This window comes from Chiloscyllium plagiosum, unplaced genomic scaffold (assembly GCF_037043375.1).
Source record: "Chiloscyllium plagiosum isolate Xiang-an unplaced genomic scaffold, Cpla_swu_hap1 HiC_scaffold_37, whole genome shotgun sequence".
Lineage (NCBI taxonomy): Eukaryota > Metazoa > Chordata > Chondrichthyes > Orectolobiformes > Hemiscylliidae > Chiloscyllium > Chiloscyllium plagiosum.
In genome coordinates, this window is record NW_028270175.1 from 70,877,685 (window position 1) to 70,903,258 (window position 25,574).

The following is a 25,574-nucleotide window of genomic DNA, read 5'->3' on the forward strand; positions in this document are numbered from 1 at the left end:
AGGGAACCACATTTGCTATCCTCCAGTCTTCTGGGACTACTCCTGTAGACAAAGAGGACATAAAAATCAAGGCCAATGGCTCTGCAATCTCCTCCCTTGCTTCCCAGAGAATCCTAGGATAAATGCCATCAGGCCCAGGGGACTTATCTATTTTCACCTTTTCCAGGATTTCCAACACCTCTTCTCTACATACCTCAAAGCCTTCCATTCTACTTATTTGTGACTCAGTATTCTCATCGACAACAATGCCCTGTTCCTGAGTAAATACTGAAGAAAAGTATTCATTCAGTGTCTCCCCAATCTCTTCCACCTCCACACGCAACTTCCCCCTACTATCCTTGACTGGACCTATTCCTACCCTAGTCATTCTTTTATTCCTAAAAGTCTCCTTATCTCCTTTCGTTCTCTGCAATAAATTATCGTATCCACACATTCGATGTGCCACATTTGATGTTGATTTCATTTTCCTTTCAAGTATCAACAGACGCTTTTTTCCAGTATTTACAATTAACAAAGAAAATCACAGCACTGGAATAGGCCCTTCAGCCCTCCAAACCTGTGTCTACCCAAATCCTCTATCTAAATCTGTCGCCTATTTTCTAAGGATCTGTACACCTCTGCTTCCTCATATTAAATGACGCTATCGTCCCCGCCTCTACTATCTCAGCTGGCAACGCATTCCAGCCACCCAACACCCTCTGCGCAAAGAACCTTTTGAATATATCTCCAATAAAGTTTTCCCCTTTCATCTTGAATTCTTGACCCCCAGGAACTGAGTCCCCAACTCTGGGAATAAGCTTCTTGCTCTCCACCCTGTTTACATCTCTCAAGATTTTGTATACCTCAATCAAGTCCTCCCTGAACCTCCGTCTTTCTAATCAAAATAATCCTAATCTACCAAACCTCTCTTTATATGTCGTTCTCTCCATACTAGGCAACATTCTGGTGAAAATCCTCTGCCCTGTTTCCAAAGCATCCAGATCCTTTCAGTAATGTGGCAACCAGAACTGTCCACAGTATTCCGAATGTGACCGAACCAAAGTCCTATACAACTGTAATATGGCCTGCCTATACTTGTACGCAAGAGATTCCAACAGATTCCCTCCTGTTGGTGACGAGTTAACCATTGTGGTTCTCCACAGGAAGTATGCTGTATACCTTCTTGATCATTCTATCGACCTGCCACTTTCAGCGAACAATGGACCTGAATACCCAGATCTCTCTGTACATCAATATTCCCCAGGGTTTTTTCCAGTTACTGTATAATTCGTTCTCGAATTGGATCTTTCAAAATGCATCACCTCACATCTGCCCTTTCTCCACCCAACTCTCCAATCTATCTACATTCAGCTGTGTTCTCTGACATCCCCTCAATTTTCTGCTACTCTACCAATCTTAGTTTCATCTGCAAACTTGCTAATCAGACCACCTATGCCTTCCTTCAGATCATGTAAATATATCACAACAAACAGTGGTGCCAGCACGAGTCCCTGTGAAACACCACACAGAACAGTTGTCCATTTTGAGAAACTTCCTTCCATTACTACTCTCTGTCTACTGTTGCCCAGCCAGTTCTCTAATCCATCTAGCTAGTACACCATGGGCCCCTGCGACTTCACCTTCTCCATCAGTCTATCTCATCAAACGCCTTACTGAAGTCCATGTATGTGACATCTACATCCCTTTCCGCACTATCAACTTTGTCATTCCTCAAAGAATTCTATTATGTTTGCTAAGATGTGACCTTCCCTGCACAAACCATGGAAGGTCGTGAGTGTAGTCCGACTTGTTTTACCCTGGAGTCATACTGGTTTTATTTCCAAAGCAGGGCTTTATAAAATGCCACAATGATTGGCTGCGTACAAATTGAATGTTGTTTTGAACAAAATACAATCTCTCCACAAATATAAATCTGCAAACGCAAATTAGCCTCTCAGATTTATAGGTGTGTCTGTGCGAGAGATGCAGAGTGTGTGTGTGTGGTGGGGCGGTGGGGTGGCGTGCGAGTGAGAGAGAGATGATGTGTATGTTTGTTTCCATGTGTGTGAGCAAAAGAGGGTGTGTGTATGTGTGTATGTTTAAGGAAGAGAGTAAAAGCCTGTGCTCACTTGAAGACCACACAGATTTGGCAGATCCCTTTCCCCACATACACCCAGTCCATGGTTTCAGAGCGTCCATGCTCTGCAGCCTCTGCTCCATTTGTTGTTCATGTTACAGACACTGATGATGTAACTACAGTCTCCATGCTCCATCCAGAGTTGGGTCACCAAATCCTCTGGGCTCCCTGAATGTCTGAGGTAGCTCACAGCACAACCTCCAGCAAACCATCCCCATCCCCATCCCCTCCACTAACTTTTCAATAACAGTAGACAATCAGACTTTCCTCCACTAAAAGTGAGATATCTACTCCTTTATAATTATACTTCAGGGTCCTCCTCGTGTTTCTGACCACGTGATCAGCTGAGAGGGGCAAACACAGGCGTTCAGGAGACAGGCACAGACCAAATTTTAAAGACATGAGTCAAAGATGCTGAAACTCCCTGTCCAACATGGAGCACAACTTGGGACACAACGGGAAATGAGCAATAACCCGAAACACAACCCCCTGTCCATGGAGCACCACATGGGACACACCAGCAAGTGAACAACAGGCCAGCACACACACCGCTGTCCAACATGGAGGACGACGTGGGATACACCGGGAAGTGAACGGCTGCCCTGCACACACACACACCTCTTCATGAATCACCTTAAGGGACACACCAGGAAGTGAACAACAGCCCAGCACACACTCCCCTGTCCATGGAGTAACACATGAGACACAGCGGGAAGTGAACAATAGCCTGACACACAGCATTATATTATTTCTGAACTTCATGATGCCAGCATTCGATACAATACACAACCAAAAACCAAGGCTCGAGAAAGATACAGATGGACAGAGACATACACATTAAAGATAGAAACGGACAATTAAGACACAAACAGAGCATGTTGTTGAAATATGAGATAAAAAAACAAGGGAGTGGGTCTATCTGGAGCAGTGAGACCTTGGCTGGTCAGGTCACAAGAATGATAACATTGAATAAAGGCATTGCCAGATCAGCTGACCAAATTTGTTCACTAAATTCTGAATTTGCCTCACAGAATAAACGCAGAAACTATACACTGGGACAAGTAGACAACCCAGCATGGAGAGCTATGCAGACTGTGCCAGTGTATTGCTCAGTAAACTGATCTATCTGCCCAGCATGGAGAGCTATGCAGACTATCCCAGTGTGTTGCTGAGTATACTGGTCTATCTGCCCAGCATGGGGAACTGTACAGACTATGCTAGTGTATTGGTCAGTAAGATGGACTATCTGCCCAGCATGGGGAGCTGTGTAGACTATGCTAGTGTATTTCTCGGTAAGGTGGACTATCTGGCCAGCATGGGGAGCTGTGCTGACTATGCCAGTATATTGCTCAGTAAGCTGGACCAGCTGCCCAGCATAGCAGTATGGTAAAGCTTTGTCGGTATATTGCTGCTACATTTGCACTGCGTAACTGCCGAACACGGGACAATTTGCAACCCATACTGCGAGTGACAGTAAATGGGCTCCCACAAATTAATGTCTCTGTATCTTCATGCATCAGTTCAAGACAAGGGGTTTTATGTGTGCATGTGTGTGTGGTTCTGGGGCAGTGTTAGATGTGAAACTCATTGTCTAAGACAAAGCACACTTGGAGGAAATCAGTTTAAATATGAACAACTGATCGGGCTTGGTGTCATGGACAGAGAGAGATAGTTCATGGGCAGCTGTTAATGACGTTCTTGAGAATATTAAATAAAGGCATTGCCGGACCAAATAGCATTATAGATCAGTGCGCACAGGAATGATGGATGGATGGGGAGTTCTGTGTGATATAAGATATGAGGTGTGGGGTATTGACGCAGAGTTGTTTCTGCAGGTTTGCCGCTGTGAGCGTCAGCAACAGACGAATGCCATCTTTAAGACTGTATTTCACAGCTCATGGTTCAAATAGCAGATGGGATAAAACAGTGAAGTATATACTGGATTTATCAGTAGTTATAATTAGGAATGGTCAGGGTATTGTGTCAGGAATTGGTTCATGTTCAAAGGGATCACCACTGTTGTTATTTGTCTATTTCAGCTTCAGATATTGGCCGGAAATAAGATGGAGTCAGAGGTAGGAAATGCAATTCGTAACCAGAACAGGAGATAGTGACCTCAATGCTTTCAATATTTAGATAGCAAGTTCAGTGATACAGCGAATCATGGTTCACAGCTGAAACTGAGCAAGTCAACATACCAACCCATGAGTAACACTGCCAGAAGCAAGGAGGGAGAGAGTGGTTTAACAATTTAGTAGTGGTTTGTCAAGTGAATATGTGGATTTAGAGTCTTAGCAGGAACAATAACAGTGGCAAGGAGGGTAGACTGAATGAAAGAACAGTATTACTGTCAAACATGATCTATAGAATTAATGACTGAACAGTGCGACTTACCAGGTACACCAACAAAAGCCAGGATTGGATAATAAAAATATTGCATAATGTAAAGTACATATTTGATCCGCCACGATAATGACCTTCGATCATAATATGTAGAATGAAACCAAACATCCCAAAATGAACTCCTGTCCATTCTTGGGACATTCCAGTCTAATGTTCTCAGATTATGATCCATTACTGTAACATTCCAGTCTAATGTTCTCAGATACTGATTCATTGTTGAAAAATTCCAGACTCTTGTGCTCAGACTCTGATCTCTCCCCCCTCTCTCTCTGGAGATGCTGATTCCTGTTAACACTGTCGGCGATGCTCCCACTATAACGTGGGATAACATATTGAACGGAGCTCACTTATCATTAAAAGATGGACACCGTCCACTGGGGTAATTCCAACCCATGGCGACTAACATAAATCACAGTCACTGAACAAACAGGTTCAGTTAACCCCGTCCTGACATCACTTTTCATATCCCAATAAAAGGGAACATTTACTCGGTGTGGGTGGAATGGATGGGAATTGCTTAGGGATGGACCATATATCTTACAATATTCTTATTGCTTCTTTTGTATGTGAGAGTAGTGCCAGAACACTGTAGGACTTTGTATATTACATACTGTTTATAAACGGCGACAGTGAAAAAGTAACAGACCTGCTGCATAAGGTGACTGGTGGGGGAATTTCCAGAGCCAATAAACCAGTGTATATATTTATTGTCCATTTACTTTGTGTAATGTTGCTTCTGATTTTATGTGCACTGTTGTCAAATTCTTCCATAACCTTGGGACATCATTCAGAGCATCGAGACTGCTGCGCAGGAACAGGAGGAAGTAATTCTGTCCACACGCCCCTCTTACAAAGGGACAGAGGAGGCCATTCAGCCTCTCAAGTTTGTAACAGAGGGACAGGAGGGTGTCATTCTGTTTCTTGAGTCTGTTATACAGTAACTATCAGTTGTAAAATACTTATGGAGAAGAATACGGCGAATATAAATTTTAAAGTTTTAAGTTGACTGAGGCCAACTTTGAACGTTTTATGTTGACACTTTCAAAATCTGCTTTGGAGAAGCTATTGGCGGGAAAGTGGGAGACCTTCACAAATGATTTACAGAGTCTACCGACAGCATGTTACTGTCCATGAGCAGGGTAAGGCTGGTAGGTGTAGGGAATGCTGAATGGCGAGTAGAATTGAGGCTCTGTTCAAGAAAAGGCGGTAGCATATGATAGGTACAGACAGTAGGGATCGAGTGAATCCATTGTGGAGTACCAGGGATGTCGGCTAATACCCAAGAGGGAAATCAGGAGGGTAAAATGGGGACATCAGATATCTTTCGTAAATAAGGTAATGGACATTCCAAAGTGATTCTACAAATACATTAAGGTCAAAAGAGTAACTAGAGAGAGAACAGGACCCCTTAAAGACCAGCAAATTAACCTATGTGTGGAACGACACAAGATCGATGAGATAATAAACATTTTGCATCAGTATTTACTGTGGAGTAGGATATGGAAGGTCGAGAACTTGGGGAAATGAATAATGATATCTTGAAATTAGTCCATATTACAGAAGATGAGGAGCTGGATATTTTAAAATGCATTAAGGTGGTTAACCCCCTCTGACCTTTTAAGTGACTCTTGGTTAGGCACATGGATTTTAGTACAATGAAGGGCATGAAGGTTAGTCTGACCTTTGAGTAGGATAAACTGCCGGCACAACATCAGCAGTTCAAGGCCCCGTACTGTGCTGCACTGTTCTATGATCCATGAACTGATCAGGTGTACCCCAGATCCGTTGGGAAGCTAGGGAAGTAATTGTTCGGTCTCTGGCTGAGATATTTGTATCATGGACAGTCGCAGGTAAGGTTGTGCCATTTTTTAAGAACAGTTGGTAAGGAAAAGGCAGGAAACTGGAGACAAGTGGGACTGATGTCATTGGTGGGTAAGTTGTTGGAGGGGATTCTGAGGGACAGCATTTACTTTTGTTTTGAAATGCAAATTCCGATTAGCAATAGTCAACATGACTTTTTGTGAGGAAATCGCGTCCCTCTAATTTGTTTAGCATTTTGAAGAAGTGACGAATAAGATTGACGAAGGCACAGAAATAGAACAGTGGAATAGAATACAGACTTTAGTAAAGCATTCAAAAAGGTTCCGCATGGTAAACTGGTTAGCCTGGTGAGATCACATGGAATACAGGGAGAGTTGGAGGTAATTGGCTCGAAGGTAATAGACGAAGTAAATGTTTGTGAACTGTTATTTGTTTGGACTGGAGGCCTGTGAGCAGCAGTGTACCACAAGGATCGAATGGATTTTGTCATTTTATATAAATGATTTGGATGTGAATACAGTAGGAATTGTGAGTTTGCAGATAACACTAAAATTGGTGAGGTAGTGGGCAGTGACGATAGTTAACTCAGAGTAAGGCGGGACGCTGATCAGATACGCTAAAGGGCCGAGGAGTGGCTGGTGGAGTTCATGTTGGACAAACGGAAGGTGTAACATTTTGTTGAGGGAAATGGTGTTAGCACTTATAGGTAGGATCCTGGGAAGTGTTTTCAAACACAGGCAGCTACATAGAAATTATAGAACCCCTGCAGTGTGGAACCATGCCATTTGGCCCACCGAGTCCACACTGACCCTCCAGATAACATCCCGACCAAAAACCCAAACGTTACCCCGGTAAACTCTACATTTCCTATAGACAATCCACCGAACCTGCACATCCCTGGATACTGCGGAACAATTTAGTGAGGTCACTGAACCCAACCTGGACAGTTTTGGCTGTGAGAGGAAAACCAAACGCCCAGAGGAAACTCACGCACACACAAGGAGAGCGTACAAACACCGCACAGAATGTCACCAAATGGTGGAATCGAACCCAGGTAATTGATGCTGTAAGGCAGTATCGCTAGGCACTGTGACACTCAATGACCAGCTGCACGAGAAACTGCATCCTCCCACTTTCTCATGATCTGTCACATCTATTCAAAAGATGCCGAAATCCAGTGCAGTGCTTCCAACAAGCCTTCCTTTACCTCCACAGGGCCTTAAGCTGTGACTGACACATTGCCTGCTCTTCGCCCTCACCCCTTCCCCTCTTCCCAGATCAAGTTGTCCATTAATGCTGCAGCATGCAAGATAATTGCTGATCTAATATAAAACAAAGAGCTGCATATACTGGAGATCAAAAAACAAAAGCTGTTCTGATGAAGAATTCCCAAATTAAAAATGTTGACTCTCTCTCTTCCTACAGAGGATTAGGAAAAAGTGAATTCTATAGTGAATTCCTGATGAAGGGCTTATGACTGAAACATAGACTTGCCTGCTCCTTGCATGCACCCTGACCTGCTGTGCTATTCGAGGGCCAAACCTTCGACTTTCTTCCTTCAAATGGCACCAGACCCGTCGGGTTTTGCCTGCAAACGCTTGTATATATAAATTCCTGTTTGGAACGTACAATTTTTTTCCCTGCAGTATTGACTTCCATACACATCTCCCACCAGTGTTTGCTTGTACTTCTTGTTTATAACCTCCAGTCAAATTGTTTCTGTGTAATCTGATTGCTAGGGTGAGATGAATGGTGGATTCAGCGAGATCTTTCCTGAGGCCTTTCTTGATGTCACAAAACCTCGCTGCACTTTGTTCGAACAATATATGAATTGGAAACGCAGAGAAGGATATGGGCCAAGTGCAGGGAATTGGGATTAATGTGGACGGACATTTTGGTTGGTATGGACCAGTTTTGGCTGAAGGGCCTGTCTCCGTGCATGACTGTAAATGAAAGTGGTTTTGGGTATAGACAGAGAGGGTAAGATTAAGCAACAATATCATGGAAAGGATTTGCTCACAAGTTTCAGAATGCTGAGATATAGACATTTCGATAGCATCAGGCAAAATAAGCCAGTATTACCAGGAATGATGGTGAACAGAATATAGGTGTGAGTTCAGATGATGGAGAGTTGTGGATGAGGATTTGTTCTGCAGCTCTGTAACTGTGAATGGGGTCAGCAGAGTCTTCAACTCATCCGCCTGAATCTAACAATAATTTATCTTTGAGTGATTTTCATTGAGTGTGACAGGGGGCTTCTCTGCACGAGGCCGAGCTAGTTTCCTGGTGCTATCTTATCGAACTCACCTCATTAACTACCCACCCTAACCTATGGTGTCACTCTCATTCAATGTTAAACCGATTCTCCCACCCACTTTGGCTGGAGGTACCCACCATCGCCCAGTGAGGCTGGAAGAGAGAACCCTGGATGACAAGAGATATTGAGGCTCTGACCAGAATAAAAGAGGCGTGCCTCAGTTTCATGCAGCTCGGATCAAGGGAATCCCTGGAGGTACACAGAGAATAGAGGAGTTTACTGAAGAAGGAAATCAGCAAGGCGGAAAGGGGGTATGAGATAAGCTTGGCTGAGAAGATGAATCCAAATTCTGTATAGTAGAGAAAAAGATCAACTGGAGAGAGAATAGGATGCCTTAAAATCCAAAATAGGCATGCATGTGTAAAAATTCAAGAGATTGGTGAAGTCCTCAATTTTCCCTCTGTGTTTAACATGAAGAAAGACATGAATACCTGTGACCTTTGGGAGGTTAATTGTCATATCTTGCTATTGCCCATATCACAGCAGAGGTGCTGTTGGACATATTAGAATGCACAAAGTCAGACAAATCTCTTGGTCCTGACCAGATAGATATAGGAGCACTGCACGAGGCGAGAGCAAAGGTTTAGGGCCCAAGGTTCCAGAAGACTGGGCTGTAGCAAATGTTCTGGATCAGTGGTGCTGGAAGAGCACAGCAATTCAGGCAGCATCCGAGGACAGGCAAAATCGACGTTTCGGGCAAAAGCCCTTCATCAGGAATAAAGGCAGAGAGCCTGAAGCGTGGAGAGATAAGCTAGAGGAGGGTGGGGGTGGGGAGAGAGTAGCAAATGTTGTGCCCTTATTCAAGAATGGCTGCATAGAAAAGCCTGGGAAATATAGACCCGTAAGCTTCACACCTGTTTTCGGTAAACCACTTGAGAAGGTTCTGAGAGATAAGATGTGCATGCATTTGGAAAGACAGAGTTGGACTTGGAGCAGTCAGCATGGTTTTGTGCGTGGTGGATCATGCCTTACAAATTTTGTTAGAGATTTTTGAGGAAGTGACCAGGAAGGTTGACGAGGGCAGGGTGGTGGACATATTCTATATGGATTTTAGTAAGACCTTTGATAAGGTTCCACATAGTAGGCCGCTCGAGAAGATTAGATCGCATGGAATCCAAGGTGAACTGGCAAATTGGCGACACAATTGGTTTGGCATTAGGAAACAAATGACTATGGTGGATGTACACTTGTCGGACTGGAGGCCTGTGACTAGTGGAGTGCTTCAGGGATCGGTGCTGGGCCCATTGCTGTTTGTTATCTATATCAATGATTTGGATGAGAGTGCACAACGCAAGGTTAGTAAGTTTGCAGATGACACTAAAATAGCAGCCATCGTTTACAGTGAGGAACATTAAAAGGCTATCAGAAATTGCAGCAGTACTTTGATTAGCTGCTGAAGTGGGCTGAGAAATAGCAAATGGAGTTTAATATAGATAAGTGTGACGTCTTGCGTTTTGGAAATTCAAATCCAGATAGAAGTTTAATGATGAACGAGAGGGTCTTAAGGCGTGTAAGTGGAACAAAAGGACGTTGGCGATCAGGTGCACGGTTGTCTGAAATTTGAGTCACAGATACACAGGACAGTGAAGAAGGCTGTTGGCACACTGGCCTTCATCAGGGCATTGAGTATAGACGTTGGGACGTAATGTTGCAGTTGTACGGATGTTGGTAAGGCTGCAGTTGGAGTATTGTATTCAGTTTTGTTCAGCTTGCTTTAGAAAGGATATTATTGAACAAGAAAAACTGTAAAAGAAATTTACAAAGATGTTTCCTGGGCTAAAGGGTCTGAGTTATAGGCAGAGGTTGGATAGGTTAGAATTTATTTCTTTACAGCGAAGGAAACTGAGAGGGTTCTTATGCATGTGTACATCTTATCAAATCATGAGAGGCGTGCATGGAGTGAATACTTCAAAATATTTTTGTAAGGTTCGGGAATCGAGTACTAGCGAAAATCCGTTAATGTTTGGAAAGGAAAAAAAAGTAAAAATGAACCTGAGGGTCAACTTTTTTACACAGAGCGTGGTACGCATATGGACCGAGCTGCCAGTGGAAGTGTTTGAGGTGGGTACAATAACAACATTGTAAAGGCATTTGGACAAATATACAGATAGAAAAAGATGAGATGGATACAGAGCAAGGGCAGGGAAATGGCAGATTGGCAGATAAGGGGCAATTACACCATGGTGGATATAGTGGATGGACTAGTACAGAGGGGGACCATTCTCTTCCCAGAGGGAGCCACATCACCAGACCCACCGAACATGCTCTGAGCTCACCACCCAGCTCAGTGCAGTATCTGCTGTCTGAAGAAATGTCCAGCAATACAGGACAAGCATTAATACCATTCCCCGCTCTGTCAGGATAAGTATCACTGTCTTCTCTCTGCTCCCTCACACTCACTGGAAATCTGTTATGGCAACGAACCCAGAACAAGGCTCATGATCCCCCACTCTCACTACCGCATGCAGCACCTTCCCTCTCTCTTTCTCTCTGTCTCTAACTTTCGCCTTTGCAAAACCCCACACACAGTTATAGAATATTCTGGAGAACGCCGATTATGGAATGTCCCAGATAATGTTCCAAATAATTCTCAGTTGCTGGAAAATGGCAGTGTCCCAGTGTGTAACACATAAGAGGAAGGAGTAGAGATGAATGTTTTTCAATTTACACACAATTCAAATAATGCTGAAGTCATTCAGCCCTTCAAACGTGCGGTACTTAATAAGGTCCCCGCTGATCTGATAGTTTTCTCAACTACATGTTACAGGAACTTTCACTTATTCAACACCCTGGGTTCCTGTCACTGACTAGATTGCACTCAGGCACCTTTACCCCGGATTTTTTCAAACACCTGTTTGAGGGCGTTTCCCACGGGGACGTATATTCCTAACAATATATTCCATCATGTTTATACTTTCATGCAACTGTCAGCATGTATTACACAGACCAAACAAAAATCTACACTTATTTTATGTTATAGATATTCAATCACACTTAGTAATTCTGGTTATTTCACTTGACTCACCTTAATGATATTAAACCAAAGACAGCTTCTAAACACATCTTGTTATAAAATACAATTGCAAACAGAGAACGGTTTTACCCTCAGGTGTTACCTTAACTGTTATCTGAATTGTACCACTTTCCTTGTTATGAATGTTTCTCTTACCCTTTGTCTGTGACTGTTTCTGTCTGTAACAATTACATTGTCTCCAAGTCAGTTGGCTGGACGGTTGGTTTGTGATGTAGAGGGAGGCCAACAGCGTCGGTTCAGTTCCTCACATTGACAGAGGTGACCATGAAGGGGACGCTCTCTCAACCTCACCCCATCACCCCAGGTGTGGTGATCCTCAATATAAACCACCATGAGTGGTCTCTGTAATGACAGTTTTTGGGACTCTATTCCATCGATGTTCGCATTTTCATTTAGAAAAATATTGAAAAAGAGATTTTTAATATTATAATAAATAAATAACAAGATAACTCAAATAACTGAACAAAAATACATCCAATTGCATTTATATACAAAACAAGTTAAAAACACTACACAGATAGAAGAAAAACAAAAATAAACAATAAATAATGAATAAATAATACAGCTCAGCATAACATAACGATAGATTTCATTCATCAACAAACATTAACTGATACACATTTTTATGTTCATAGTTCTGCCTCTCTGGATGTTGATTCATTAGACAATATCGTCATGGCTATATAAAAGCCCTTCTTAGAATGGCAGATAAGCCTGTATTGCGGTAATCTAAAAAGGGATGCCATGTCTTATGTAAATCTCTGTTTTTTGGTGTACCATACTAGTGCATGAATAGCTTACGACGATCCAACTTACCCGGGGCATTTCAGACATCCAACAAAATATTTTTCCTAGCACAAAAAATAAGGATTTTTTTTCCCATGTGCATCCGTGTAAAGTACCCTGGACAGGCCAAGGAAAAGAGAAACCAGGTCCACCACCAATTCAGTCCCCAAGACCCACTCTATCACAACTACCACAGTGCTCCAATATATCTGAAGCCTGCGGCTGGACCACAAGTAATGTGTAAGAGTGCCTGTAGTCATTCTGCATTTAGTACGTGCTGAAGATATTCCCACTTTGAATTTTGAGAGACAATCTGGGGTCAGATAGACCCTATGAAGAATTTTCAACTGCATGGAATGGGTCCTATTACAGATCAAAATTCTTCGAGCATTTTCACAAATATCCTCCCATGGCTCCGAAGTGTTTTGAACCCCAAACTCTCTCTCGCTGACATCACAAAGCTGCACAGTCTCGTCTGAGGGGACAGTCTCCAACTAATGATAAAGGGTACTGACAGAGAGTGTATTCTAAACAATAGGCATCCTCTTCTCTCTATTGGAACTGTAAGAGTCTGTTAAAAGTGTGTTTTTTTTAAATCAAATCTCTGATCTGGAAAATAACAGAAGAGGTCTCTACTAGGTAGTCCATACGAACGAGTTATTTGATCAAATGATATCATTGTTTACCCCTCAAATAACACGTGGTGGCTTAGTGGTTAGCACTGCTGCCCCACAGTACCAGGGTCGCGGCTTTGGTTCTGGCCTTGCGTGACTAGCTGTGTGGAGTTAAAATAGTATCGCTGTGTCTGTGTGGGTGTCCTCCCACAGTCCAAAGATGTGCAGGTTAGATGAATTGGCCATTGATAAATCACCCATAGTGTTCAGGGATGTGTAGGTTTGGGCATTAGTCTGGGTAAATATAGGATGGTCGGGGAATTGGTCTGGATGGGTTACTCTTCAGAGGGTCGAAGTGGATTTGCTGGGCTCAAGGGCTTGTATCCACACTGTAGGGATTATACTAATTCTAAATCACTCAAACAAGGCACACCCCGGCTGCCCACAGTTTAAACCTGGAATCCATTAACCCCGGATGACAACCCAGTATATCAATTATCGGAGTAAGAAACATAGTTTTGGCTGTATTGCCCTCAATCTGACGCATTGTCATTCATGCCTTAACAGCATTGATAATTATTGGGTTATGGCAATACTCCATAAATGTTGTCAATCTGTCTGAGACCAACAGACTAATAAGGGTTCACTCTGTCTGAGAGGGTTCAATATCTAGCCCTCTTGACGCCGACTCCTCAGCAGCCCAGGCACTAACATAGGATAATAAAGAGCTTAATTGATAGATTTTATCTGGGAGATCTATTCCCCACAATCTGTGGGGTAGTTGCAATTTGGTTAGCTTGATAAAGAGTCGCTTATGGTGCCAAATAAAAGAGCTAAACCAGCCATAAAGTCTCCTAAATGTCTGTCTAGGAAACGTCAAAGGAAGCATTCACACGGGGTATAGTAAATGAGGAAGGACATTCATTTTAATACCAACTATAAGACCCAGCCAGGATATTGAAAGTGCCTCCTATCTTTGATGGTCTTGTTTAAATTTGTCAAACAAATGGACATAGTTCATGTTAAATAAATGATCAAAGACGGAAGTAATGAATATCCCGAAATAGGAAAACCCTCCCCCACCACAGCGCCCCCCCGTGATCATTTCAAAGGATTTGCACTCAACATCAGGTATTTCCCCAATACCTCCCATAAGCATGGCCTCCAACTTTGTAAAGTGAATCTTAAAGCCCGAAAAAGCGAAAAGCAAATTAATGCATTGCATCACGTGAGCTACCAAAATTGCGGGATTTGACAAAAACATAAGACCGTCTGCATACAACATAATCTTATGTGAATTCTATCACACCTCTAGGGCAGGTATGTTGGGGTAATATTCCCAATTGTGCAGGATGCCACCGAATCTAAGATTGTGGCAGGGATGGGGAAGAGATCAACCCTCGTGTTCCATTTCTGCGAGTTAAAGAAGAAAATAAATTTGCCCCAGACTTCCACCAGTTCTAGTTCTGCACACAAATCCAATAATTGCTTACATTATAACGAGGGCATTGGGGGACCTTTGGATATTCTGTCCACCGTGAGGCCGTAAGACAGTCGAAATCTCCTTCCACAATAATGTACCACGATGTCAGATAACTTACTTTGGAAAATGGAGCTAACAAGATTTTAAGAGGGTGCGCCCGGTGACAATAAACATTCAAAGTACTGTATTATTTCCCATAGTTCAAGGCTTTGAGGATTATGATCCTTCCGTGGGTATTTAATACAATCTAGTAATTTAAATAGAAGATTCTTCCTATGCATTATAACTTTTCCCCTACTCCTAGTATTAAAAGACGAGAAATAAACTCGATCAAATCCAGCCTGCTGTAACTTCAAATATTCCTTGTCATCAAGGTGCATCTCCTGCAATAGGACAACATCCACCCTCTCTTTTTTAAGACGAGAAAGGACATTTTTCCTCTTGACTGGCAGATGGCTCCCCTTAATATTTCAGGCACACCATTTAAGCACATCATTATCCATAACACACTGTAGCAACATTTGAACTCTCGACAGTTTCACATCAAATTACACATCGCAGAACATTAATGACAAAAGACTCATTGAGCCTAAAAACTGTACAACATAAAACTACTGCAACTAAAAAACTCTAAAAACTTTCCAAAGCTAAACACACAAAAAACAATGAACGAAACAAAATCCAAAGTGACAATGACACTCGATAGGGGAATTTACCCCATCCCCCGCCCACTGGGGACGCTTACATATCCCAAAACTTTATTTTCTGCCCGCTACCAATATGGCATCTAGGGCAATTAATAACAAAAATCGGGCTTCAACTGCCCTTAGGTCGGCACTTAGTCATCACAACCACAATTGTAATTCCCTCCACCTTAAGCCACACCCCTGGCACAAGCAAAGAAAGAGAAAACGAGTAGTAATACTAATGAAGAAGTTAAAAGAACTCTACCCATCCCCGACTCTAATTTAACACTGGTTAATACCAGAAAAATCCAAAAAAAATTCTTTAAGAAGGGAACATGACTATCTAAATATCCAGCTTACTTTAAAATGTCTGTAAAGTTTACGCTTTCTTTGGAGAGTCAGAAGAGTGTATGGATCCATTGGAAGCAATATGGAGCATCGCTGGGGTCCGTAAGGAATACTGAATCCTGAGTTCCCTTACTCTTCTCTTGATATCAATGGCTCTCGTGAATTAAAGCCATTGGAAACCACACTGAGCTTCCATTAGTCTTTGTTTATCCCCATAACTATGTAACTGCACAAGGACAGGGCGAAGGCGTTGGTCTGAGTCTGACCTGCGCGCCATAACCCGATGAATGGTCTTAGTCTTCACCAGTCCCTCTTCAGCTTCGAAGTGAAGGAATCACAGCAGTCAGATCTAGAAAAATCTCACTGGCTGACCACCTACTGTCTGTTTCAGCATACCCACGATGTGAACATTTTTCATCCTGTCCCTGTTCTCGAGGTGGTCATCTTGTTCAGCTTCGGTACGGACCTGTATTTCAAGGGCGAGGATCCTCTCCCGAGAGGAATCGACCGCGGTCTCTGTCAATGCAGTTCGGTGCTTGACATTGTCTGTTCTGTTTCCAAGGATGTCAAGTTGCTGTTTTTGGAGAACGGCTGAGAGCGGTTCTAGCCTACTGCTGAACTTTTGTTCAATCATGGCTTCCATCATTTCATGTAACTTGAACTCAGTGACCAAGGCCTGGTGAGTAACTGGGTCCATGGAACGAGCATAGTGGGTTGGAGCTCCAACCTCAGGCAGGCTCGATGCTTCTGACGGGTGCACCGTGTGTTGGGACTTACTCGATCCTTTCCCATGTTTTGTCATTTCCATTTAACAAAACGCGATTAGTAAAGATTCTATCGCTCTTTTAGTGTTGAATTTTAAGTAAATGGCTGGGATGGGGTGACTTAGAGAACCACTTGGCCTGTGCTGTGATGCAGAGCCCAGCAAAGCAGACCTTCTGCATCGCCGCCATCTTGGATTCCCCCTTAACATTTTATCGATATTATCATTTCGTTCTAAGTTATATTCCTGGATGTTCTGGCGCCGTGTCATTTGGTACCACTGTCTATATTTCCCCCACAACGCACATTCCTGCCAATCCTCGATAATCCTTGACTCCGTTGTTATTTATGAAACTTCTGTCTGTGCTTCAAACATATTCAATATCTCTGCCTCCAATGCTCTGCAGGGAAGAGAGTTACAAAGAACCACAACACTGAGAAAACAAAAATAAAACTCAAGATCTGAGTGTGAGATTAATTTTTCTTTGTCTCCTTATCTGAGAAAGCATAAAATTACATTGGAAGCAGTTCGGAGATGTTTCACTTCACGTTTTCCAGGAATGACTACCTTATATTATGAAAGCTTTAACATGTCACTCTTGGAAAGAGAGTTGATCTTATTGAAACATACAAGACCTAGACGAGAGTAGATCAGATAGATACTCATTGAGTATAGTCCAAATTTATTGTCATTTTCATAGAATATCTACAGTGTGAAAGCCGCACATTCAGTCCATCAAGTCCGCACTGACCCTCAGAACAGCATCCCCCGGACCTGCACCCCCTACTCTATCCATATAACCTTGCATTTTCCATGACTAACCTACCTAATCTACACATCCCTGGGCACTATGGGCAATTTAGCATGGCCAATCCACTCGAAGATGCGGATCATTGGACTGTGGGAGGAAATTGGAGCATTGTGAGGAAACCCTCATAGATACCTGCATAGAGAATGCTCAAACTCCACACAGAGCGTCGCCCGAGGTTGGTATTGAAGCCTTGGGGATGCGAGGTAGCAGTGTTAACCACAGATCCACATGCCCACCCGTTAGTTCTAGTAGTTACTTGTGGCTGATTAAAGAAATCTGCCTTACTTGTTCCTGTCACTGAACCTGACCCCGGTCTGAGACCTTTATGATCGGTCATTTCACCAACCTGGTTACATTTAAAATTTGTTGGGAGCAGTGGAAGAGTGTGAGTAGAAAAGGAAACGGTGACACCCTGCAACCTCAGTCAGAGCAGTAATTAGGAAAAATCACCAAGTGGCCATTCATTGCAGTGGGAAATCTCTTTCCCAGAAGTTTGGGAGGACTGAATCTTTATATTATATCGAGGCTGGCTTCATCTGAATTTGCAGAGACAGGTGAATCAGGAATAATGGTGCATGGAGATCAAAGTGTAGCTGGGAACACAACGGGATGAGCCGTGAACTTATTTACTGGTGGGGTAGTGTCAAAGGGCCGAATGGCCCCCTCGTGTCCCTCAGCCCTGTGTTCTGATGTTTCATTCAGCCCTTCAGACCTGCTACACAGGGGTAGATCGAGGCCACTCCGATGGTTAGGTGTAGTTTTGGAAATGTACTTGGAAAATCCAGCCTGGGTCAGGAATCGACCTCCCACCCCCAAGCTCTCTTTCCAGGCTTCCCCTCTCTGTAACCTCTTCTCTAGATGTGGGTCATGTTACAGACCTAGATACGCTGGGAATACAGCCCCTATACCCCACCCACGGTTAACTCACACAAATCATCTGCTGTCCCTGAATGCAACATTGTGCAACACGATTTCCAGGAAAATAACCTGTTAATTTCCAAAAGCATAACATGTGAAATTAATAAATAGTAACAGATGTAAGTCATTCGGCCCCTCAAGCTAGCACCTTCATTTATTAAGAACATCACTGATCTACTCCAGGGCTCAACTCCACCTTTTGCCGATTCCTGTATCCCTCCACATCTCTCTGGGTTAGGGAATTCTAGATATTCACTACATTCTGAAAGAATGCATCACTTTGCATCTCAGATTGAAATCGATGTTCCTTATTCGGTATCTATATCCTCGAGTTCGACACTCTGCCCACGAATGGAATCAACTTCTCAGCATCTACCTTCTCAAGCCCGCTCTGTATCTTGTATGTTTCAGCAGTATCAATCTTCATTCATTTAAACCCCAATGAATAATCACCTCACCATTATAGAGATTCTGAATAACTCAACCCTTTCATCTCTGGAAGCCAGCTAATGATCCAACCTGGTTACCTGCTGCATCAGCATGCTGACTTTATGTTTAATACACAGGAACACTCCAATAATTTTGTGCTGCTCCTTTTCTGGAAGTCCTCTCCATGAAATAGCAGTCTGTCTTTTGGTTCTCAGCGTCTTCCACAAACTCGGATATATATTGCACTCAGCTCCCTCCTTCAGGCTGTCAGCATAGATTGTAAATAACTGATGCCATCGGTTTGATGTGTATGGTACTCCAGCAGACACCCCTTTATCATAAGGATCCATTAATCATGACTCTCCGATTTCTATGTGTTAACCAATCATCATCACATGTTAATACATTATCCGTCATCCTACGATCTTCTGGCTTGAGTAAGATTTTTTATTCTGTAATACCTTGTGGAAAATCACTGGAAAGTCTCTTGTCTACCAGATCCGCTTTATCAGGTCCGCTTGTTACATTCTCAGGCATCTCCAGAAAAACTTTGCATGATTTTACAGGGCAAAATACAATTTCCCTTTAACAAAACCACACTGACTCTGCGTGAAGTTTTCCTCAATGTCCATGCTGGCCATGTTTTCCAAACTAAACTAATCCCATCTGTTTTCATTTGGCCCATATGCCTCTAAATGTTTCCCATTCATATGTTTGTCCAAATGAGTCTTAAATGTTGCAGCTGTACATGGATCTAGCACTCTTCCTCTGGCAGCTCATTCCATACCCACACCTCTGTGTTAAAACATTGCCTCCTCGTCCCTTTCAATTCTTCCCCCTTTCACCTTAAACATATGTCTTCTATGGTTGAACTCGCCCGTCCTGTGGAAAAACCCTTGGATATTCACCCGATCCATACCTCTCATGATTTCGTAAACTTCTATATTATCAGCCCACAACCTTCTACACTCCATCTGATAGTAACTTCAAGAACAAGCATTTAAAGATAAGAGCTGCAAATTTGAAACTATATTAAACATGACAGTAAAACAACACTCAGCCCAACCTTCATACTGTTATTTGTCTTTCTCCATATTACAATACTGAGGCAGCATGAAACGCTTACGAGTGCCAATAAGAAGTCACACACCTGAATTTATTTGTCTAAAGGGGGTGATTATCTCGACAATGAAAACGTATCTATGGCCAGATCTATATAATACCATATATTACACATTCCCCCTCCTGTCCTCCCTATGGCCTTGTGTGCTTGTGTCTTCCTTACCTTGCACTCAATAGAGAGAGCCCCTTTCCCCCGTCACATCTTAATTTAAACACGATTTACATACTCCTTTTTATCTTTTGCCACACCCTCTTTTCCCTGTCACCCATTCCCTATCTCTGGCCACGGATTAAAAGCACATTTTCCAATCATTTTCAGTTCTGAAGAAGTGTCACACTAGACGTGAAACACTAATTCTTTTTCTCTGTCTCTGCAGATGCTGACAGACCTGCTGAGTTTATCCAGAAATGAATAGGGGCACAGAACAAATGTTCAATTAAACAAATAACGATTAATACTGGAAATAAAAATACCAAAAATTGCTGGAGAAACAGGGAGCTTTGCAGAAGGTTCAATGGACCTGAAAGTTTATATCTGCATTCACTCCAGAAAATGCTGCAACAGCTTCAGCAATTTCTGTTTTTGAACAATTTCCAACGACATTTGTCAAAGATGCTCAAACATCCTGTCCAACATGGAGTGCCGTACACTGGGAACTGAATGATAACGCATGGTGGCAAGTTCCTTGACTCTGAAACTGCATAAGGCTGGCATCACTGACACTGCAGAGCTCTGACTCATGGTCAGGGAGAAAAACAGAAAGAAACACATTCACTTCAAATACAGAAAATGGCATTACTGAAAGGAAAAGATTTAGATTCGTACCTTAAATTGATTGTGAAAAGTAACAAATTGGAGGCGTGACACCAAGGAAAGAATTTCAGTAGAATGAGAATATGAAAATGGAAGAGTTGCGCATCAGAAACCAGAGTCGGTCAGTGAATACAGGGGTGTTGGGTGAATGGGTCTCGGTGTGAACTGGGGGATAGTCAATAGAATTGAATTGTAGATTTTGTAGCTTAGACTGGGTTATCATCTGATGCTGTCGATCCCAGCAGCAGCAGAAGCAGAATTGTATTCAATGACAATCTGTAACCTTTCCCTCAGGATAATCTCTCAGTCCACTATTACCATCAAGCAGATCTATGGTTCAGTGACGAGTGTGGGTGAAGATGCCAGGGTCAATACCATGTGTATTTTTTACCTGATGACAACCCATTAAAGCTACTGCAATTGACTGGTTACATTCGAAACAGCAGAACTAACGTTTGGTACAGAGGCAGAAATGATCCCAAGATTAACAAATCTGATCTAAGCTCTGTCATCCTGCCAAATCCAAGCATAAATGTCGATGGACCATTAAACATCTTACTAGAGGAGAGGACTCCATAAATATCCCCATCCTAAATAATGGAACAGTCCTGTACATCAGTGTAAAAGTCAAGTATGTGGTGTATGCACTATCCTCAGCCAGGCATGTTGAGTGGATGATCCACTTCACCCGATCATGATGCCCACAGAATCACAGATGAAAGTCTTCAACCAATTCTATTCGCTGCAGGTGGCATGAAGAAACAGCTGAACACAGTAGATAAGACAAAGACATTGGGCCCTGACACCATTCCTGTGGCAGGGTTGAAGACTTGTGCTGCACAACAAGCCGTGTCCCTGGCGAAGCTGTTTCATTCCAGATCCAACTCTCACATCTCTCTGTCAATGTGGAAAATTACTCAGCTATGTCCAGTTCATTAAGAGGGGAATAAATACAATCTGACCAATTACCACCCGATCAGTCCCATCACGACAGTAAATTGGTGGGAGTTTTTTTTTAACAGAGTAGTCAAGCAGCACAGAAATAACCAGCTCAATGCGGTTTCCAATAGGTCCCTATGTGGAGATAGTGCTGTTGTGGAATTGTCATTGGATTACTAATGCAGCTGAAAATGTGTTGCTGGAAAAGCGCAGCAGGTCAGGCAGCATCCAAGGAACAGGAGAATCGACGTTTCGGGCATAATCCCTTCTTCAGGAATGCCCGAAACCTCGATTCTCCTGTTCCTTGGATGCTGCCTGACCTGCTGCGCTTTTCCAGCAACACATTTTCGGCTCTGATCTCCAACATCTGCAGCCCTCACTTTCTCCTCGATTATGAATACAGAGCAGGCTAATGCTTGGGCAGCTGGTGACAGCTGGTAGAATAATAAAAACAATTATTAACATATCGATATCTAAAATCTGGTGTCAGTAACAGTGATCTTTTGTCCAATGTGGATTGTAAACATCGATCTCCTTACCCTATGTACTTTCAGGAAGTGAGTCCCCCGTGCTTTCCTGCTCTGACCTAAAAGTGTCTCCAGACACACAGACATGTGATACACTCTTCAATGGTCTCTGAAACAGCCAAGCAAGACTCTCAATTGTATCAACTGGTCCGAGCTCTTAAAAGATATACCCGGAGAGAACACCCGGCCCCAACCTTGGTGTCAGAAAAGGGAACGGGAAATATAGTTCTGTTGACCCTGCAGAGACCTCCTTCCAAATGTCTGACGGTTTGTGACAATATTTACAGCGCCTTCCCACAGACTGCACAGGAACATCGGGAAATGAGTACGTCACACAACACTTTGAGCTTTCCCTGTGCTAGTTAATGGCCGAACATCACCTTCATGCAGTTTTACCCATACAATATTCGTATGCCGTAATATGGTTAACCATTGTGAAATATAAAATGAGAGCTGCTGTAGTCCCTTCAGCCCATCAATTTTGCTCCTCCATTAAATATACACGCAGTTCTCAGATAACACGTGTTGATTAAATACAATTTGGCGGCAATGTGATTCATGAATCTTTTTCCATAAAGTGAACTCCCGTTCACTGTGACGCAATTCCTTGCCGGGAACCAGCTGAACAGCAAAACCCAGCCTCAGGATCCTCTGTCTGCAAAATGTCCAATCAATGTGTTCAACTAAAACAGGAATGCAATCCGCTCTGAAAGACTTGAAACTGAGCCTGCAACGGGGAATTGTAGTCTACATTTAGAAGGAACTTTATTTCAAACTGTGGGAGACTCTTGAGGAGAACTGGAATTTCCCCATCGGCATCACGTGGTCAGTCAGCCCCACGCAATTTCTGTTGAAGATTGTGGTGAAAGGTACACGACTGTAGTCAGTGACTGTAGTTTGAAAGTGTTACATTTAGAGGACAGTTTCATTACAATATGTGATTTAAAGATGTATTTAGACTGTGCTAGTGTGTGCGATAGACTAAAATTAACTTTTGGTTTTATTGATAGTTTGGGGGTTTATCCCTTACCCTCTTTTTCCCATAGACGCCATTATTCTAATTGCACGATTTTCTACAACACGGTGTTGCACAGGAGCACAGCTTCTGCATTATTGGAGAACAACCTGGACTGATAGCTGATCTATCTTCACACGATTCTCCTGCTCTCTCCCTATCCCTATAATTTTCAGAAATCCTTATTTATATTCAGCGCCTTGGTTTCCACAGCCTAATCTGGGAAAGAGTACCCCTGGTTCGCCAGTCTCTGAGTGCAGACATTTATTCTCATCTCAATGCAAAATGGCCTGTATGTACCTAATACTGTGGCCCCTTGTTTTAGACGTCCAAGCCAGGGAATTACCATCCCTGCTTCCAATCTGTCTCGCCCTGTCAGAGTTTTATATATTTCACTGTGATCACCACTCATTTTCCTAAACGGCATGGAATATAAGCTCAGTCGCCCCAAACTCTGCTCCAACAACAAGCCTGTCATCCCAGAGATCAGTCTGATCATCTTTCACTGCTCTCCCTCAATGTCAGGTTTGTCCTTTATTGGGTTAAGTTGCACGCAATACTGTACAATGTTCGAGATGGGGTCTCACTAAGGCCCTGTACAGCTGCAGTAAGATACACTTACTCCTGTACTCAATTGCCCTGAAATGAAGGTGAGCACGCCATTTATCTGCCTACCTGCTTTCTGCTCCTGCAATATTGCTTTCAGTGACTGATGTACAGGGAGATCCAGATTCATTTCAATGTTACAGCTATCTACTTGCAGGGTCTATGTACACTGGTAAGCGTGCCAATGCCATTCCCAGTATTGACTTCTGGCTTCAGAACTCACTGCCCTACATGTACCTAGAGGGCTGCGCAGAAATAAACGAAAATGCAGCTTAAGTTCCTTTATAGAGCAACACTTTTCAACCACTCCCTTTTCAAATGAGAGTCTGCCATTTTATTGTTCCCATCAAAGTGCACAATATCTTATCTCTCCCATTGGTCTCCATCTGCCACGTATTTTCCCAGTAATTTCACTTATCTCAATCACTTTGGAGCTTTTTTTACATCCCCCTCACCCACTCACATGCTGACTTCGTTCAGTGCTGTCAGCAGAGTTGGGAATGTTGCATTTGAGCCCCTCAATCAAATGTATGATGTGTACTGGGAATAGCTGGGGCCCAAGCCACGATCCTTGCTATATCCTACTAGCCTTCCATTATTTTTTTAAACAAAACATTGTTTTATTCCTACTCAGTATTTCCTGCCAGCTCTCCCATTCTAAAACCATGACCATGTATTAGCCTCAGTCCCACAGGATTCGAATTCGCACAATAGGCTTCGGCTTTACCAAAAATCGTTCTCAGATTCCACCGATATTGCATTGATAGCTTCTCCATTATTTTGCTAAAAGCCACTTTCTCAAATATGATTCCTATTTCATGAATCGCTGTTGACTTTGTCTATGCCTATTAATGTCAGTCCGATACTTTCTCTAAACTGTTTAGTTGCTAATTTCATTCTATTCCCTTTTTCTCACCAGACTAAAGATCCCGAGTATTGCTAGGAAGTTTTCTTTATTGTTTTGTTTTCTTCTGTGGAGGCATAACTGAAGCATTTGATCCATAGTTCTGCTATTTCCCGGTCCTCAATTATCTGGTATCAAACTGTAAGGAAGCTGCACATTTCTTTCTCTTAATTTTGCCATTGGCATATGTTCAGAAACTATTACAAATTCTATTTCTAATACTAATAATTCTATTTAATAATTCTATTTATAATACTATTATAAATTTTGTTAAGATATTCTTCACAAACCTATCAATTCATATTTTAAGGTACTCAGTGATTGGCCTTCCACAGCCATACAGTCACAGAAGCAAAGATTCTGTACCATCAGAAATACAGCACGGTCTAAATGAGGCCCATTTCCCGACACAATACCCATAACCGTGAATCGTAAGGCATTTCAAGAGCACAACCGTGTAATTTCTAATGGTTTTGAGTTTACCATGACAACTCCCCTCTCAAGAAGTGTATTTCAACCCCAACACACTCTGGGGGTAAAGCAATCCTCAAATCCTCAATAAACCGCAAACCCTTCATTTTATATTTGTGGCCTTTTGACTAAAAGGAACAGCGGTTGTCCATCCACCCTGTCCATGCTCCTCTTAATCCTATGCTTCTGAATCACGACCCCCACAGCCTCCTCTCCTCCAGTCTAACCAACCAAAGATTATCCAGCTTCTCCTCCGCACACCCGCCTGTGCACTCACATCCTTCCTGTAATGTGGTTTCCAGAACTACACACAGTATTCCATGTTGGCCTCACCAAAGTTCCGCATAGCTCTTATAATCTGTACCTCAATGAATCAGGGTTATGTTTACAGTCCCCTATGCTTTCCCAAATTGTGTATTAACCAGTCCATCACGTTCAGGGATGTGTGTAGAAGCACCCTCTGACCTTCCTAGTGTCATTCATTGAATCCTCCCCTGTCTGAATCCATCTTCCAAAGTATATCACCTAATATTTATCAGGGTTATATTCCATCTGCCAGTGATCTTCCCAGCTGACCATTCCACCTGTATCTTCCCGTAACTTCAGGCCTTCCTCCTCACTGCCAACCAACCGGCCAATCTGCGTAT